General features: G+C 41.0%; 1 long non-coding RNA gene across 1 annotated transcript; it reads left to right on the top strand.

Annotated features, from left to right (window-relative positions):
- Window positions 1-7: 7 nt before the first annotated feature.
- On the top strand, window positions 8-8,785 carry LOC125725413 (uncharacterized). The gene is made up of 3 exons (XR_007387470.1): window positions 8-79; window positions 6,969-7,073; window positions 8,205-8,785. It is a non-coding gene; the product is annotated as an uncharacterized LOC125725413 (long non-coding RNA).
- The last annotated feature ends 1,012 nt before the right edge of the window (window positions 8,786-9,797 follow it).

The raw sequence follows: 9,797 nt of genomic DNA, 5'->3' as shown, positions 1-9,797 counted from the left end.
ACGTGATACAGAGTCAGTGACGTCACTTGTTTCGTCGCGTCTTGGCGACCTGTGAACAGATTTGACTATCGTGGAAGAGGTGAGTTTATTTATGGTACGAAGTGTGACAGTAAGCATGGGCATAGCCCCCTTCATGAAAATGACAATTGCCATATAAATATAATTTACCGTGATAGTGAACGTTCAGCATTTCAAAGGCTTTCAGATTGTAGAGTTGCGCCCTGTGATTTCTTTATGTGCTGGCGGGTGGTCACGTGCATTTCCGTTATTTGAGCGCCAAAACGCAAAAGCTCACATTTTGTCAAATATGTGACTGTACATATGTATCAAATTAGCTGATAAATTCATTATTGAAGGCAGATACCATTTATATGCAGGATATAAAAGTATATTTCCCATAACAGAAATACATGGTGATAGTAAAAGGGTTGGTAATTGATATAGTTAATCGAATACTGAGGTATTTAAGTAGCAACCACATGTAATACAATTTAAGGGCAACTTAGAAGCTACAATTATACATTTAAATTAAAGGAAAATTATAATATTCCAAACCTTAACCATAGATGCAGATGGGGGCGGATAGTGTTTAATCTCCAGTATAGCGAAGTTAGTCTAAGATCTACTCGTTTGCACTACTGTAACGAGGTCTTCCCAGAGCTCTGCAGGTAGTACGTACCACTCAAATACCAAAATTACCATCATTTGCTGTTATTATTCAGTTCAGTAATTAAAATAAAATACTGGAATCTGCAGTCATTAGTCATTAAAGAGTTATTTGACAAGTTAGTTCCACTTTAGTACTTTGTTCATGGTGAAAAGTTTGGCCAACAACCTTGATTTGGTTTAATCCCTTCAGACAGACTGTGGGAATATATGGGCTGTCCTCTAGTTGGGGTGGATTGATTTGTGTTTCATTACTTTGAATGGAACAGGCCACAATGCAGTTTTTAGAACCTTGGTGGAATAAATGTCATAGTGTACCTCCTTTGCCAACTACTGGCTACCTTCTATGCACAATTTTTCTCTTAATAGCTCAATGCTAAGCTGGTGGAGCTAAAAAGGAACTCAGGAAAAAAAAAGCCTTAAATTCAGTAAATTTGCCTTTATCTGGAACATAAAAACTTGTTTATATACACTGCTCTGTTTGTTTTAAAAGGGAAAAGGAGGAGCTAGGAAATGGGTGGTAGTTCATTATAGATGATGAATCACGGGTGGGTTTTCTTGCAAGGTGGGGGAAAGTGGGGGTGCGTCAAGGACAACAAAGGGCTGTTTGAAAGCTGAGGGGAAGCAGCTTTCAGGGAGAGAGGAGCTGAGTAGGGAAAAGACTGAGGTAAACTGCCGACGTTCAGCAATCCATGCACAGCTTAGCTAACATCTTGCATGAGAACATGCTTGATATTAGCCAGTTCTTGTCCAGAGGGCAAAGTTCATTGCCCCCTGAATTTGTCTGCTATGAAATATAATGGGCATATCACGATAAAAATAATGCTGTCATGAAGTAAAAACCTGTTGGACTCTCTGCTGTTCTGCCTTTGGCATAAATCTTTCATCCATTTTCCCCACCTCTTTTCCTGTCACTGTGCTTCATTGATGCAGCAGTGAACAATCAGCCTTTTGCTCTGTGCCTTCTACGAATCCAGCTTCTTCTCAGTTCTCAGAACTTGATCCCTCAGCATATAATTAAATGAAATATGCTTGGTGCAGCATGTCAAAAATGATGGCTGACTGTCTGTCACCTAGGCAAATAAAGGGAGTTTTACTGTGACATCATGTGGATCTAATCAGCAGTTGCCAATCGATTATTTAAAGCCCATGTATTCATTTCAAAAACAAAATTATTAATGAAAAGTATTGAATAGATGATCAGAATTAGGAAAAAAAACATTTTAAGTGAGAGTTCATCTTAGTTGTGCTTAATTTTTACAGACAGGTGTTTTCAGCATTATTTAAAAATCACATTTTTACTTGGAATGTTTATGGTAGTGGATGATCTGTATTCTAGGACAGCACAGTGGCTGAATGGGTTGCACTCTTGTTTCCAGGGTTGGGAGTTTGAATCTTTCCTCTAGCTCCCCCCATACTTCCCTGCTGTGCCCAGACCGGCAAACTACACTTTGTAAAAAGGGGGATACCCCCCCCCCTCCACTGCTTTGGTAAAACATTCAACTGCATGACTGGGAAAAGTGTGTGTGCGGCTTGAATGTTGTGCCTACATTTCTATGGGAGTACTCCCAGTTTTTGCTTACAGTCAAAAAATATAAGTAAGCTTATTTGTGATGACAAATTGCCCATAGTGTGTGATTTTCAATGGACTGGCATCTCATCCAGGGTGTCCTGGCCTCACATGCTGTTCTTCCTGAGGTAGGCTTTAGGCTCACTGTGATCCTGTACTGCAGTGTTTCCCAATCTGGTCCTCGGGGACCCAGTCATTCCATGTTTTTGCTCCCTCCGAACTCCCTTCCAGACAGTCTGCATTTTTCCTCCCTCCCAGCTCCCTCAAAAATGTGGACTGTCTGGAGGGTCCCTGAGGACTGGATTGGGAAACACTGCTGTACTGGATAAGTGGTCTGTAATATGGCTGATATAAAGTACTTTTAAAGGGTATTAGATGGTATTGGCTAATCCTTTTGGAGCCCAGTCCTCTAGCTTCTCAAAACAGCAATAGCTTATTTTTTTTGCTGAATTAAAGTTGACCTAGAACTCCATACCACAAGAGGTCACTCTGTGTTCCAAAAAGAGGAAAAAACACTGGATAGCGCAGCTGTTTCACCCTTTAAATTTAACCAATTTTGAATACTCTGGCTGAACTTTTCCATCTGACATACCATTTTACAATGGTTGACTGACCTCTTTTTTATAAGATAGATTAGGAATACTGCCAATATTTCAACTGACCTAGAGGCCATTGATCAAAACACACATCTCTTTCTTCATGTTGAATTGAAATAGGTGGTCCATGAAATGATAGGTCTTTCATCCGACACATTTGTTAAAAGGACACCTGACAAACTGAAAAGCAGTCTGGCCATGTAAACACCACTGCAGAAGATGAAACGTTGACGATGCATCAGAAATGTAACGTGGCCAGACACACACACACACACACACACATCAAGGACTTCACAGTCCTTTGCACAGTCTGACATTGGGATTTCTGATGGATGACAAACCTCATCAAGCTCCTAGGGTTTTACAAGGGTCCATCTGGTTTCCCTGCAGATGCCTCAATGTGAAAGGCAAAGTTACAGGTGCCAAGATGGTGTGCTATATAGATATTTCTGCCACTGTTCATAAACAGCTTTGGAGAGGCAAGCATTAAACTTGTGTGGTTAGTTGAGTTTAGAACTTTTTGGTTGACTAATATGTGTATGTTGAACACTACACCACATACTGGTTAGGTGAGTGTTCTTACAAAATGTTGTCTATCAACCCCCACCCTACCTTCCACATTTTGAAAAGTAAAATGTGTGAACCATTTTGAGCCTCTCTAGTTGGATTTAAATAGCTCTACAGGCTCCATTCTCTTAGATACAAGGACAGTCATTGGCTCATATTGTCACATGGCTGTATCCAATCAGAAGACATCACCAAGGTGCTTTCCACCAGTGAGTGCATGCAGACAGTTGCTGTAATTTCATTGTCACTAAGGGAGGGAAAACAGAGCTGAGACATCTTTTTTCCTAACTGAATGATGTGCCTCCTGTAGTCATAAATGTTTATTGTCTTAATACATTTGTGGGGATGTTAATGAAGACAACTGGAGTACAAACTAACATACTGCTGTGCTACAAAATGATCCCTCACTTGAATAAATATGTGCTCGCACAAGCTATCGCCCTCCTTCAAGATGGTGTGTCTCCCTAGCAACCATCCCCTGGTGGACAGTCATAAGCCTCATGACGTACAGGCTACCATTGAATTAAGGTGAAAATCAGGTCTTCTTGGATACATCATAGTCCACAGACTGCTATATAATGCTCAAAAAATGGGAAAAGGGACATACAAAAAAATATTAATTATTCATATTTAAAAGCATATTTCTGGTCACTAGTGAAAACAAGCTTGCATGACATCACTAATTATTTTTTCTGTGGCACTCGGCATGAGATGTATTGGGCCTGGATTATTTCCAAAAATTCCTTAGATTAATTTATTTGATACTTCTTTTATTTGGCAGTCCCAAACAAAGCATAAAGAACAGAAAAGGAACAAAATAATTCTATTTGTACATGCATATATTGTTAGGATTTGTGCATAATATGTGTTGTCAAAAACAGGATAAATGGGTTATCCAGAAAGTAAATGACTTCTACGTGTAACTGAACTGCTGAATTTTCTGAAGATATGCATGGGAAAAATATAAAGAATCGATATAGTGAAGAAATGTCTATGTAAAGGGCATGTCAAGATGTGAAGATGAATTGAAATGCATTCACATTCATGCTACACAAGTGATGTTTTCTTCAGCACCTTTTTGCTCTAAGGAAAAGAGGATGCTTAGGATATACTGGAGCAAAAGTCATTCTGTTCTTTTCTTTGAGACTGGAGTCCGAATAATGTTTGATGCTGGCTTTCCTGCACGTGAGCTGGACTTCCAGAGCTTTTTGAGCCTCATAAATTATTCACACAGACATGAGTAATAACTCTCAGATCTATAGGTTCTGGAATAAGCTAAGCGACTCCCGGCTCTATGCTTGGGTTCTTATAGCAGATTAATGTGGCAGAGTGAAAGAGTGACGATCAACCACAATTCGGGACAAAGAAGGATATGTATGCCCTAATCACGAAATGCTGTGTTCTGTTGCAATATAGCTGAATTTTAATTCTGATATTGAAATCTTTAGTAGAAATATTTAGTACAAAATGTAGGTATTTTGTTTCAATGAATACAGAGCTTGGCGTAATGTACACTTCAGAATGCAAGAAGAGAAAGGGATTAAAATAGTATAGTTGCATGAATAAGTCTTTTTCACAGAAATTCACATTTAAGAGAAGTGGTCTTTATTCCTTCTGCATTGCCAGCTGAAGCCTTTGAGACATTCTCCTCAAAATGCACACTATGAATTCGCTGTCATCTGCACACCTGACAATCGCAGCTGCTTGTCATGTACATAGTGAAGGGCACCGCAATTGATCCCTGCAGAGCATCCGTGAGAGCAGCAGGCTATGATCAGCCAAGCAGGGAGCGAGGCGGCAACAACTTGTAATGTGGAAACAAGAATAACAGTTCGTCAATGACGGATGACACGGCTGCTGGGTGTAATCTGCATGGTTTCCGTGGGAACGGCGGGAAAGGGTCATTGGAACGGAACCCTGTAACGGAGCCTATTTTTACAGGGAAGTACCCTCGGGCTGTTATGCTGTACAGGTATTTTTCAAAAAGGATTATAAAGAAACAATAAGACAGCGCATGAAAAAATGACCTCTGGAAAGTCTAAAGGATGTTTACAAAATTTCAGTTGTAGTTATGTAAATGATTTCTGTTTGATAAACATTGGTTATGTGAGGTAAGTTAGCCTGCCGGCAGTGCACATAATTTCAGTGATGTTATTAGTTAAAAATCTTACTTTACTAAACCTGCCCACAGGTGTTGTTTGCCGAGACAATGCATTGAGTGTGCTGGAATGTAAAATACACTTATGCTTTATATGACCTGTAAAGTGATATCTGTCTGTCATTACTCCTTTGTCTCAGTTTTGAGCCGATTGTAGGCTGAGAGAAGAGAGTCACGTGACACTGACGCAGCTCATGACCGATGACGCACCTGCTCCCAACTAAATTACATTGTAGTTACACTGAAATCCACTAATGTTCTTCAGAAGGCTTGCAAAAAAAAAGGTTGTATTTTTTTAAATATGAGTTTCCGTCTTTCCACACCTCAAGAAAAGACAGTTTGTGAGGTGTGTCAGACACCATTCATTAATGTGTCTATAAAAAGACTTCATTTTTACTGTCCATCTGCCCACACCTTTCACAAACACGACCGACCGGTTTCACTGTACATAAAAAGGACAAGCGCATAGCTGGTGACAGGGCGACTAAGTTACTCCAAGACAATGCCTTTTTGCAAGCACAATGGTGCTATGGATGGACCTCTGAAACTGCCTGAAATGCGTTTGGTTTGCCCATTGAAACACCCTGTCGTACACCTTGTCTGTTCAATTATGGGCGTGTGCTGAATTAGTCACTAAACACCGTTCCTCAAGCAGTAGTGTGATGCCAGTTGTCCAACGTGTTACCGTGGTATGCTCCCCCCACCCTCCTTAGAGCATGTCATTCTGAGCATTGGGTTTTGTGATCTCCCTGCTTGACACCTTCCTATTGAACCGGCGAGTGCTTTTTACTGCTGCCCCGTGTAACGTGACTGCGCCTGCAGTGGGTATGACTCAGCCATTTTTGCGGTCAGACCCGTTTGTGATCCAGGGCATTGGACATAATGATTCCGGTGGTTTGGCCTTGATTGTCTCTGCCACCAGAGCCCCCTATTAGTGACGTTTACTAGGTGACATCATCAGTGTCTGGTCACGGGTCAGATTGCTGCTGTTATCGATGATTAAAAGGCATTCAAGTGTTTGAGGTGAAAAGCCGTACATCTAGAGTTGTCCTGTATTGTCCTGTGCTATTCTGTTGTACAGTATATACGGTGCAAGAAAGTGAGGTTTACAGTAACTCATAATGGTTGCACATGACTGTTGACTTTTTGGTCATGAGTGATCGTACTTATTGTTTGGTGTGCTGTACTACCTATACCGTTTGCCTCTCAATTATTGTCCTACGCTCTTGATGCTGAACCTGTGGGTTATTACTGATTTGTCCTGGTATGCCTGAATTTATGAGGTTTTGCACACATGGCTTCTGTTGGCACACAACCACCTGGCCAACAGGTCAAGGAATCGATTGCTCAGTGATATAGCATAAATAACATGTGGCCGTTGCGTCATATTTGTGTTTTGTTCTTACCGCAGGCCTCTGAGCAACATGATCTCGCTCCTGAAGAGGAGTGTATGGAACAGACAGACGTCTGCAGTAATTCCATCACCAAAGTCACGCGGAGATCTCTTCTGTGATGTGTAAGTGTCACCTGTCATGGCTAAAATGTAAACATCTAAGTGACAGCTGACAAATTCACCATTGCTGTTACTCTGATGATATTATAAGAAGTAGTTAAAACTGGTAATGTTTTATAAATTCTGTTTGCTGTTTTGGTTTTATTATGGTATGTAGGAAATGCATTTATGGAGGAAATATTAGAAACTGGCAGGTCACAGTTTGCCACAAGTCATCTTCACTTAATGGGGGTGTTGTCAATGCTTCTACCTCCGATTATGTAGATCAGCTTCACCTTAATGACGGTAGAGTTCGGTGGGGAAATGACTAGGCCTTCATTTGGGGAGCAGATGAAATTGGGGACAAGGAAAGAGAGAAATGAAAATAAACAATCCAGCATTGCCCTTACTTCAGCAATCCTTCCTCCATCCGCCACAGCACACACTGTTACCCAGCAGAGCGCTGGAGCAAAATTTATGTTCCACATTTAAGCTCTCTGGTGCCATGTTGGTTACAGATAGAGGCGTTTCTGTAGCGTCTTTATTGGTTTGGGGACAGGCTTTGTACCGGCCCAGCAGCATAGCCTGTCATTTAGTAATCCCCTGAGGGAGTGTGGCTGCTGTGCCCCCTGCCAGCCCACCAACCGTCAGTGCTAGGTGAAATGCTCCATAAAAAACAGTGACCTTGAAGTTTTCCATCAGAGGCACTAATGGTGAAGGGGTCAGCTGGGGCTGTGGAGAGGAGTGGAGGCTGGTGGATTCTTCACTGCACTAGCCCTGCAGAATCCTCAGTGTCACGAGCGCTGGGCGTCTCGCTGGCGGGGCATGAATAATTTAATCTGTTGCTGGTTAAAAATGCATATCTGCATGGACCTCACACAATCAGAGGGTGAGCTGTGTGGTAGAAGAGACTAGTTGTGCCGTGTGTGACTGGGGGAAGGAGATAATGTAGTCCACCTCTCGCCATGTAGTCCTCTGGGAGCAGGAGTGTACTGATGATTTTAGGGTCAGATCATTTTGAGATCTTTTTCCTGTGAAGTGCAGCATTTCTGATGCTCATCCCTTTCATTGATTTATTTCACCCCTCCCCACCCCCTCCTTAATACTCCCCGGCACATGCTCATGATCTCATGCCATTCATCTTCGGCACCTGAGTCACTGCGTCAAAAGCTGTCCGTGTGAAGAGGCAGCTGGGACTAGGTATGGCGAGACCGCAAGGCCTTCTCATCTGTTAGCTGGTTCTCCGTTGACAAATGACGTGTGTGTCACATAAAAACTGATGACAAGGGGACATGAGCCATCAGTTGGGAATTAACTTAGTTGGAGGGGGTGTATCTTCATTCTGCCAGCTGGTTGAATAAGGAAAATAAACTTGTTCAGAAAGATGGATGTCCTCTGAGAGGGCAGAAAACTCATGTCTGTGAATTCCAATTCAGCTCTGAATGCTCTGTAAGCACTGAATGCTTTTTTTTTTTTGGCGTTTTTTTTTTTTTTAAACGTGATTGTATACTTTTGTGTGTTTAGTGTGCTTGTTAATGCTTGTTTTATACAGGTAATGACCATACAAAGTAAATGTCTGGGCAGATGAGTGATACAAAGTATCGAAGGCAGGTGCATCAGCACAGATATGGTTCCTGATCTGATTAATCAATTAGCATCCCATCACGCTTAGGATGTATATAATGCTGAGTGACTTTATTTTGGTGAAAGGTTCTGGTGGCTGTGTTGTACTACTCTTTACAGATTTTATATTATTAAAAATATATTTTTTTTCTATGGTAGAAAATAAAATAAAATTATAAAACTATAAAACATAATGACTCTGTAATGGCTGTTACCCAAAGTATTGACCTTCAGTAGACTAGCAAATATAGAAAAGAATGGTCTGCAGGTCCCTTAACGAGCATATTCAACATCCTACGTACATTTCGAAGATGCTACCTTAGGATGCATATTGCATCTTATTTTAATGCAGTTCTGTTTTGTATACTTGATTTTCAGGCTGAGTATATATTGTTAATAACATTGTCAGTGACTTTATTGACATACCGTGTTTCTGCTATATCACACTGGTTGGAACAGGATGCTGTTCTTTTAATGTCTCGTGTCAAGCAAAGCTGGACACTTTATGGAATTATTGTGTTTGTTGACTCTTGACTATGGGTTACAGTACATATCACTGTATGGACATGCAAACAGTATTGGACAGAAACCAAAAAAGGGAATGTGTAAATGAAATCTGCTTTGTATGATAGGGAAGTAATGGCATGAACCATTTTTTTCATGGGGGAGTTGCCTTTTCCTTTGTATTGTCTGCGGTGACAGGGTTCTGTTTTCAGGCTGGTGATGCTGAACGGATCATGGAGGCAAGTGTCTGCCAAAGTGTCCTTTTCTGAATGATTAGACGTGATGCCTGTCTTGTGAATGTTTTGCTGTGCAGTTGTCTTAGAAACCCTTAACTACTGGGGCTAACCTCGGAGTTCCTCAAAATCTTCTGCAGATAACAGTGAATTGACAGTAAAACAGCCCAGCAGGCGTAGGTACAGATCAAGATCGATATTTATTGAACGGGATTGGCTCAGCCGTGAGCAGATCATAGTTTATTAAAAGAGAGCAAGCTACTTCCAGTTTTATACATTTAGATTTATTTACATACATTTTTATTTAGCAGATGCTTTTGTCCAAAGATACATACAAGACAAATATGACATTACAAACATATGTGCTGTTATGGAGTTGACTAGCCAT

The sequence above is a fragment of the Brienomyrus brachyistius genome, unplaced genomic scaffold (assembly GCF_023856365.1).
Source record: "Brienomyrus brachyistius isolate T26 unplaced genomic scaffold, BBRACH_0.4 scaffold66, whole genome shotgun sequence".
Classification (NCBI taxonomy): Eukaryota; Metazoa; Chordata; class Actinopteri; order Osteoglossiformes; family Mormyridae; genus Brienomyrus; species Brienomyrus brachyistius.
Note: the sequence above shows the minus strand (reverse complement) of the source record. Positions and strands in the feature narration are given on the sequence as shown.